Genomic DNA, 10,000 nt, shown 5'->3' on the forward strand with positions numbered 1-10,000 from the left:
TATTCCAGCAGGACAACGCTCGCCCGCACACAGCACGACTCACCACCCAGTTTCTCACCGACCACCATGTCCAGGTGCTTCCCTGGCCATCCATGTCGCCAGACATGAACCCGATAGAACACCTCTGGGATGAATTGGACAGACGTGTGTGCAGGCGAGAAGAAGCGCCGGCAAATCACCGCGATCTATTGCAGGCACTTCAGGAGGAGTGGGACACCATCCCACAGCAAGATATCCGGCATCTGATCCAGTCCATGCCCAGAAGGTGCCGGGCAGTTGTTGCTGCTCAAGGCAGTCACACCCCCTACTGACTTGACAGCCTCGGCACCCAATCGTATTGATTGACTGATTGATTTGAAGATGCAAATGAACTGTGTACGTGTGCATTCAACTGTGTCCATACCAAATTTCAAACAAATAATCTAAATATTGGATTTTGTGTTAATTTTTTCGAAAAATAAAACAAATTTGGCAAGTAGCAACTATGCGTTTCTTTTTTTGAACAGTATATAAACAGACAGACGAGGTGCAGCTCATATGTTTCCGAAACAGCGCAATTGGAACAACAGTGACATGATACTGTTTGAATTCCAAAAAAGCGCAACTCATTTACGGAACAGCACAGATAACAAAGTTGGTTTCAACAACTGATCTCGTGAGAACGGTAACAAACGACTCATGTCACCTCTCCGAACGCGGCTATTGCAATAGATGTCCACTCCTGCGGCCATCAATAAATTGCAGTCTTCTTCCAATAATGTTCAGCGATCAATGAATTGACCATTAAAGGCATTATTAACATGTTCTCTAACAGTCAAAGAGTGTACTTAATTCGTGTAATAACCTATGTCTTGATAGTAGGTGAAAGCGAAAGAAAAGCAGAATAATGATGCTCCGACTGTGTTGCGTGGTACCACAAGGGGAAGCTACAATGGTTAAAATTCGGAAAGTTATTCGACATTTGAATTATTTCCCTTGTGCTGAACTGCGACTCCGGCTCTCTCTCTCTCTCTTTATCTTTCTCTCTCTCTCTCTCTCTCTCTCTCTCTCTCTCTCTCTCTTTCTCTCTCTCTGGGAACTTGAGATTCAAATTAACATCAAAATTACGGAAGTCAAATCCATTTATTTTGCACTATGTAATAACATTTTGTTAGTCAAAATAATAAAGACAGGTTCGTTTAGGGATTTCGAATAGCTTCAAGGTAATGGATTTCCAATATGGCAGCCCCCTGAGCCGAAAGTGAAATTACAAAACAAAGTGACCAGAAGATTTTGACGGGGTGATAGAAGCGCTTCCAAGACCATGTCGACGGCGTCCAAGGTTACTTTGGGTGTCTCCATAACTTTTACAATCGGGATCGTCACCTACGTTCATTTATGGCAGAAGAAAGAACGTGAGGTAGGTGTTTTGGGCTATACCTACGATCACCTTGAAAAGTCATGATCACTTTGACATCACTCCCCCCCCCCCCCCCCCCCCCCCCCTCTTTCTCTCTCTCTCTCTCTCTCTCTCTCTCTCTCTCTCTCTCTCTCTCTCTCACTCACTCACTCACTCACTCACTCACTCACTCACTCACTCACTCACACACACACACGCACGCACACACACGTATATATCATCAGAGACATATACTGAAAGGCATAAATTCTGCAAATAGTGCATTGAACGATTTTGCTCTCAAACGAAAATCAGATTGAACCTGTAATTTGTAGTTGACATCTTGAGTGTCGGAGCAAATGTTTCACGCTGTCAGCGTGCGCTTTGCAGTATTGCTGATCCAGCCACAGCTCACTGTGCTAATAAAGACAATGGGCTGAACGGGAGACAATAACGTAAAAAAGATAGTGTGTGGCCCTATAAAATGCAACTGGCTGTTTGGCTGTATCAGATATCGCAATCATGCCACGACTTGATGAAGGAGAGAGACAGCAAGCGATTGGGATGCTTAGAGCTGGCCAAAGCATTGAACGTGATGAACACTGAACGTTTTCCGAAATCATTGCGCTTGGACTCAGTCACTTTTTTTTAAAAATTGTCATTTCATGATGTTCTATTCAAAATCAATAAAGCGAAGGTTTATAAACACCAAAATGGCCAATAAATAAAATATTCAAACATTGAAAACATTCACCACTGAGTTGATTTTTTGTGATTTTTTAAAGTTCAGTTTGCGGAATTTATGCCTCTCGGTATTGATAGAAGTATGTACTGTGATGGTTCCCAAAGCACAAGAAAGGTAGGTTGTTGGAACGTTTGTTATTGACAAAACAATACATTCACAAATATATTGACCCAACAGTCTTTTAAGTGCACAGACAAACAATTAATAACAAAAACTTATCTGGCTGATTTTTTCTTCCGCCTGCCACGAAGCCGCAAGCGAATGAATCAATTGGCAGTCTCTTTGTTTTTGGTTCCCAAAGCATTTATATCGGGACTGTAACTCACTGTAAGCTGCCGTGGTATTCATTTTCAAATGAGTATATGCACAAAGTGGTATGCATGTGTGTTTACCATTGTCAGTATTGTATACTCCAAAATGCTGAGGGACCTTTTTTCTACTTCAGAGCCACTATTTTAATACTTTGTTCCCTTGTGTTTTGCAGCGTATGCATGATGGTGTTTTAAGGGATCTGGAGAGACAACAGAAAAAGGCAGCCAACCAACAGGACTTGGAAGCGCAAGCTCAACTGACAAGCATATTACAACAGCAGCAACAGACTCTAGGAGGACCAAGATAGCTTCAGCATGGACTTACAACATGGGCTTCAAATTTGGTTGTACAGTGGAACCTCCCTTTTAAAACCTAAAGTTCTGAGAGAAATATCAGGTCTTAAAAAGGAGGGAGTCTCACAGTGGAGGTTAATTTACAGATGTAAGGAATAGGAAATTGACAAATCAAGGTCTTAAAAAGGAGGGAGTCTCACAGTGGAGGTTAATTTACAGATGTAAGGAATAGGAAATTGACAAATCAAGGTCTTACAAAGGGAGAGGTCTTAAATTGGGGGACTTGTAAGGAGGGTTTCACTGTATAGACCCTGGGCCTGGGGTCTCTTGTTGTTCCAAGCGTACAGTATTCAACTTCTTCTCAAGCCTCAGAATTTCCAGAGTTAAGAAGAACCGCAATTGAACTGTGGTCAATGATATTATTAGAAAGTAAAATCTTGCTCTCATTCTTGTCTTCAAAATAAAATATTAATTATTATTTCTGAAAGTAAAGCAAGACTGCTTCAATGACCTGTTGTGCAAGACTGTTCAAACCATGGACAGTAAACAGCTGTGTCTTAATTAAAGGCACAGTAAGCCTCCCGTAAACCATCACAGATACTGTCAGGCTTTTACACACAGTACAAACACCCTTTCGTTTAAACACTCACCGCTTGAGAACATCCTAGGTGCCCTCCGTAAAGAGCGAGCAATTTTCAAAGAATTTATTTTTGCGTGGTTTATCTTACCCCTGAGCCATCGTGAACCCGTGTGATCCAGTTTCTCATTTTCACAATGTAGTCCTCAGTTAGTAATTTGAATGCGACTCGATGTGAGCTTATCTGCAATAGCACGTTATTATGTACATGTATGTACCTCTGACTATGCATGAAACAAACGGCTGTGGTTCACAAGAACTCTAGCGATGTCTTTTGACTGTTCAGAGGAACTGGTGATAGGCATAAACCGTCGTCTGCTACGAGAACCACGACCTTGCGTGACCCTGCTTCCGGGCGTTTCTTTTTTCAAACTTTCAAAACTTTGAATTGTACTGATCTTGTCTTGATGAAAAAAGAATTCTTTTATGATTTAAGAATGTTTGTGTAACAAGCTGTCAATTTATTATTTAGATTTTAAAAGTTAGGTCTAGCGCCAAAACGCACCACGGTCCGATTGTCTGAGAGACAATCCGCAAAATTAATTCTTTAAAAATTGCTCGCTCTTTACGTAGGGCACCTAGGATGTTCCCGTTCGGTGAATGTTTAAATGAAAGGGTGTTTGTACTGTGTGTAAAAGCCTGACAGTATCTGTGATGGTTTACGGGAGGCTTTCTGTGCCTTTAACATTTATGTTTATATGCTTGTGCACATAATTTTGAATTCCATATCAACAGCAAATTATTCCAGGAGGTTTGAATTAAACTGAAAGTCAAGACGACAAAAGCTTGCTGCCAGAATTGAATGATATGAAAACTTCATTATTTGGTTTGGTAAATGCATTTAAAAGGCTTTTTACCAGGCAACACTGTGAGACATTTAGACAGAATTATCAGTAGTCTGTGTAATAATGCTCATGCATGCCAGTGAATGTGTGTGTGGGGGTGTGTATGTGTGATTTTACATCTACTATCTGCATGTTAAAGTGTTTGAAGATGACTTCTTTATTTAAAGTCCATTTTTCATTTATGCTTGTGACAATTGTTATGGAACTATGAACTCAGTAACATGAACTGTTGATGTATACAGTACTTGTAATCAAATACTGGGATGCGTATGCATTAACCCTTAGGCTGGTTGTCGCGACATATGTCGCACTACTTTACATATACTGTCACCTGGTTGTCACGACATATGTCGCGCTACTGGTTCAGTCTGTTTGGTCGGTTCCGATTACCTCCCATGGATGCGAAAACCTATATGACCGTTTTTCTTTATTTTTCTCTCTGTTAATTCACCAGTGGCTATGTAACATGTGTTACATAACTGCACCAGTGTAAGGGTTAAATTAATATAAATACAACTATCAATCTGTTCATGGTTTGTTCCTGAGTAATATTTTGTTTTGAGTGGCTTACTTTGTCTCTGGTGTGCTGACTTTTTTTTCTTTCTTTCCTTCTGTTTCTTACGTTCCCTTCCCATGTAACCCACCTTGCAGAGCAGCATGGATGTGTCAAGATTTTTACCTCCTATGATGGAAACATCCTTCAACTTGGACACATACCAAAAATCAACAGCCTAAGTGCTTTTTCTGCAGGGTGGATTTTTTTTTGTTTTTTTTTTGGGGGGGGGGGGGTGTTCAATTCCTTACTGGCACCAGTGGTAATCTGCAAAAGTTTTTTGAGCACAAAATTTTCCCACCGTGGACAAAAAGCTGGCGCGCTGTTGATTTTTGGTGTGTGTCACAAGTGGACTAATACTTTTGTCATATGTAATACATATACTGGGGAGATCTGTGCTGTTCGTTTACAGGGAAAGGAAAGTATCTTTAAAGGCTGTTTGTTTTCTATGATGTTTAATCAGTTTATGTTGAATCTACATACACCCATCTAATGCGCATCCATACAATGTCATGTCTTGTAATCGTGTTGGGCCTTTTCAGTGGATCCGCAGAGCGTCAGTGGACATTTAATTCAAAATCAGCATTGATTGATTACTTACCACGCCAAAGACAAATTTACAAACAAAGTGCTGAAAACAGACTTGGGAACCGATACGATTTTGCCGTATTTTGTACACCTTTTTGTCTAAAATATGATTAGTACGGTCAGTTCGAAAAAAATACGACGAGAAAAATTTCCTAGACTGCCTTTCTTCACAAGCGCATCCTTGTCATTCCTGTTTATTTACTTGGGCACTGTTTATTTTAATGAATAAAAAGTAACTTTATAACTCGGCATTTGATCAATGATTACAGCGTTTGTCATTGATCATTGAAAGAAGCATTTGTAAATGTATTGGTAAACTTAATTAATGGTGCAACGGATGCGTGCGAAGCATGTTTGAATCATCCATGTTCAAGTGTTTTGTGGAGAACACTCATTTTTTCTGAAAATACGCCAAGTTTGTTTGAGAATACTCCAGGTACAAAACAGGGGTTCCCAGGTCTGTAAAAACTATCGCAGTATTCTCAAATGGCATCTGCAGACTGCTTGTTATTCCTTTTTCGTTTGGTAGACAAACCCGATTCCTGTTAGAAAAATGTACAAAATGTACCAGATAGCATAGTAAAGTAGATGTTCACAATGTTATGGGGGAGCATATGACAGAGAAGGGGAGCTAACATCAAAAATGTAGTCGCTTTGCATGAAAGAAAAGCCGAGGATTTCCTCCCTTGTTCCAAAATACCGCGAGGTCTCTCACAGGTTTCGCTTCAGACGGCGTTAGCGCGGCCCGTATTGTAGGGGGTTGCGAGTATTGCAGTTTCTCTTTGTGTATATCCGATTTTTTTGTGGAATTGTCGGTGTGGTTGTTGTTAACAGTTATTGTTTTTATTCGAACACTACGTCACAAGTTTTGATCAGTTTTGTTTAGCATACACAAACTGGCACACCCACATACACAACTTGGCACGCACTGAGACGCTACACAGTCTCACCACCATGACAGACCGAGGTCACACACTGACACTCACATACACACAAACACACACACACATATACACACATACATACACACAAACAAAAAGCAATCACTATCGCACCAAACGGGAGTCGAGTAGCTCTTCGGCGTCACTGCAAGGGCAAAATCGCACTGCACCCTCTCTCATCAGTGTGCTGACTGGATCCTGACCACTGAGCCCCAGACATCCAGGTAATTACACGCATAACTATACTCTCTCTCTCTCTCTCTCTCTCTCTCTCTCTCTCTCTCTCTCTCTCTCTCTCTCTCTCTCTCTCTGTCTCAGTCTCTCTCTCTCTCTCTCCGAGTCTCTCTCTCTCTCTCTCTCTCAGTCTCTCTCTCTGTCTCCCTCTCACGCCGTGTGGGTGCACTGCAGGTATTCAGTCAATCAGTGAAGCGAAACTCCCGGCACCCACTCACATCACTATAACTGGACGCCGGCCAGTTGGGGACATCCAGGTATAGTTACACGCATAATCATACTCTCTCTCTCTCTCTCTCTCTCTCTCTCTCTCAGTCTCTCTCTCTCTGTCTCAGTCTCTCCCTTCTCTCTCTCTCTGTGTCTCAGTCTCTCTCTCTCTGTCTCAGTCTCTCTCTCTTCCTCTCTCTCTCTCTCTCTTTCTCTCTCTCTCTCTCTCTCTCTCTCTCTCTCTCTCTCTCTCTCTCTCTCTCTCTCTCTCTCTCACCGTGTGAGTGCATCATGTGCAGGTATTCAATGAAGCAAAACTCGCGGCACCCGCTCTCATCACTATAACTGGACACCGGCCAGTTGGGGACATCCAGGTAGTTACACGCATAATCAGACTCTCACTGAGTCTCTCAGTCTCTCTCTCTCTCTCTCTCTCTCTCTCTCTCTCTCTCTCTCTCTCTCTCTCTCTCTCTCTCTCTCTCTCTCTCTCTCTCTCTCTCTCTCTCCGGGCCACCGTGTGAGTGCATGCAGGTATTCAATGAAGCGGCGAAACTCCCAGCACCCGCTCTCATCACTATACCTGGACGCTGGCCATTATCGGACATCCAGGTAGTTACACGCATAATCATACTCTCTCTATCTCTCTCTCCCTCCCTCTCTCTCTGTCACCGTGTGAGTGCATGCAAGTATTCAATGAAGCGAAACTCCCGGCACCCGCTCTCATCGCTATAACTGGCCAGTCTCGGACATCTAGGTAGTCACGGCATCCTCATCCTACACACCTAAGGATACCTGAGGGGGCGGCAGACCGGGAGATTGAAAACCAGGAACACGGCCTGGGGCCATTTCTGGCACCACCGAGTCCCCATCCCCCCTGCTGTGCGTGCACACTACGCACTGAGTAAGGGAGAAAACCGTGGAAACATTCTGAGTACCCCCACCCCCACTCCCTCTGGTGCTGCACTGTTAGATCATCATCTCCATTCTGTGGCAATAGCGCATTCGTCTGTAGTTATTTTTGCTGAGCTGCAAAGTCGGATTTGCTGTCTTGGCACTCACCACTAGGTTCCGCGATTCGGTGATGGGTCTTTTTTCAGAGGCGCCAGAAAATGAGCTGCTTATGCAATGCTTTGATCCAAGTTGGTCTGATGGCTAAAAGTGTGTTTCTAGGACCAGCCATCTATGATGTAAAGGTCGTTCAACTCACCTGCTGTACCTTGCAGCAGGTCTGAACGATCTCAGACAGGACTATACTGACGATGCTGGATATGTTCCTCTGCCAACAATACGACTTTGCTGTCTCATAGAAAAATATTTGGCACACCTGCAACCCTTCTCCGTGTTCTTGTTTCTATGTTGACTGCAAGCATTGCATCCGGGATCTAGTCCACAAGCTAAGACACCCACCATCATCTCCTCTCCGGGCATCCGTTCAATCGATAAAACTACTTGAAGTTCAGTCGAATGTAAACTGGAATGGGAAGACATTAAATGAATTTATTCGGAAAGTCAAATAAGAGAAAGGAAGCAGACGACTTCCAAACTGAAACAGAAAGACATATACCTACAAAAAGAGACTGAATTTAAACGGTCAACTATAGAAGACAAAGGAAGAGACAGACACACACACACATACAAAATATGTGAAAATATTACGGACAGCTATAGAAGAAATGAAAGGCGGTTAAAACGGAATATGCATATGATAGAACATATCAACACTAAACAAGAAGTGAACAAAACACAGACGAACCGACAGACTGAAGATGAGCACGAGAGGTAGCAAGAGTATTCCTCAAAGTCAGGAGGTAAAAAGGGGGGGAGGGAGAGGGGATGGGGGCAAAAAAGGGCAGATAAAGAGGAAATCAGACAAAGAGCAGAAGGCAACTGAGTAAATGATGTTGCCGATAATATAAACAGTACAAACAAACAGATTTTATCAGAAACTGCACGTTCGCTTTGCAAAATCTTGAAGTCATCAGCATTAGAAGTGAAACTAAGCATGCGCCGGCATTCTCCAATCATATACAGAACAACATCAAAGGATTTCTACTCAAGAACACTCGAACATGCTCAGACAATCGTAAAAGTACAACCACATGCACACTCTGTGTGCGCGATATATATATATACACACGCGCGCGCGATCAAGCAAGCACGCACACACACTTCTCTCTCTCTCTCTCTCTCTCTCTCTCTCTCTCTCTCTCTCTCTCTCTCTCGGTGCTCTCTCTCTCTCTCTCTCTCTCTCTCTCGGCTGCTCTCTCTCTCTCCCTCTCTCTCTCTCCCTCTGTCTCTCTCCTCTCTCTCTCTCTCTCTCTCTCTCTCTCTCTCTCTCCTTTCTCTCTCCCTCTCTCTCTCTCTCCTTTCTCTCTCTCTCCCTCTCTCTCTCTCTAACACACAAACACACACACACACACACACACACACAAACACACTCGCATGTACACCCTCCCCCACCCACCAATCACCTAACACGCAACGTCAGAGAGGGAGAGAGAGAAGGGATGAAGAGAGCACAGAAGCCTCAAGGTGTGTTTCAAAGAAAGCCGCCAGCCTCAGCACATTCCTGGCAGACAGGTAGACTCAGGTATTATCAGACGTGGAGGTAGTGCGTGGGTGCCCCCGGCCCGCCGATGGAGTCAGCTTGGCAACTATTCCAGTTTCTCTCTCTCTCTCTCTCTCTCTCTCTCTCTCTCCCTCTCTCTCGTCTCTCTCTCTCTCTCTCTCAGTCTGAGATGCCGGAGAAGTTGGGAAATATCATGATGGCGCTTAGTTGAAACGAGGCTTAACGCGCTGCAGAGGGGCCGGGGGGGGGGGGGGGGGGGGGGGGGGGGTGGGCTACGGGTTGAGATGGGGTAGACCTAGAGGGAGTAAAATTCTGCAACACACAAATCATGAGTTTTCGGAATGGGAGTTTGAGTTAGAGAGGGATGGGCGAGACCGAAGAGACAGGGGAAAAGAGAGAGAAACAGAGAGAGAGTAAAAGAGAGTGAGCTATTTTCTTTAAAGGTTTAAGATTATCATTGATCGTGTCTTCAAAACTATAATTAAAGAATCTCTTCTGAATATGTTCGCGAAGATCTTTAATACGCGGCAGAAGCAAACATTTCTAATTAATTTACATGTACCACAATTTAGACAACAAATATTCCAGGCTGCAAGCGCTGGAATATCTTTGATTTAAATAATCCTTCCAACCCAGTACTAGTGTGTCCATGAAATAAAAACAAACAAAAAGCTGTCTCGTCGTCACCTCCACACACA

At 43.3% G+C, this 10,000-nt stretch overlaps 1 long non-coding RNA gene across 1 annotated transcript; it reads left to right on the top strand.

Annotated features, from left to right (window-relative positions):
- The first annotated feature begins 1,044 nt into the window (after positions 1-1,044).
- Positions 1,045-4,739, top strand: LOC138952648 (uncharacterized). The gene is made up of 2 exons (XR_011451401.1): positions 1,045-1,399; positions 2,608-4,739. It is a non-coding gene; the product is annotated as an uncharacterized lncRNA (long non-coding RNA).
- The last annotated feature ends 5,261 nt before the right edge of the window (positions 4,740-10,000 follow it).

The sequence above is a fragment of the Littorina saxatilis genome, linkage group LG17 (genome assembly GCF_037325665.1).
Source record: "Littorina saxatilis isolate snail1 linkage group LG17, US_GU_Lsax_2.0, whole genome shotgun sequence".
Taxonomy (NCBI): Eukaryota; Metazoa; Mollusca; class Gastropoda; order Littorinimorpha; family Littorinidae; genus Littorina; species Littorina saxatilis.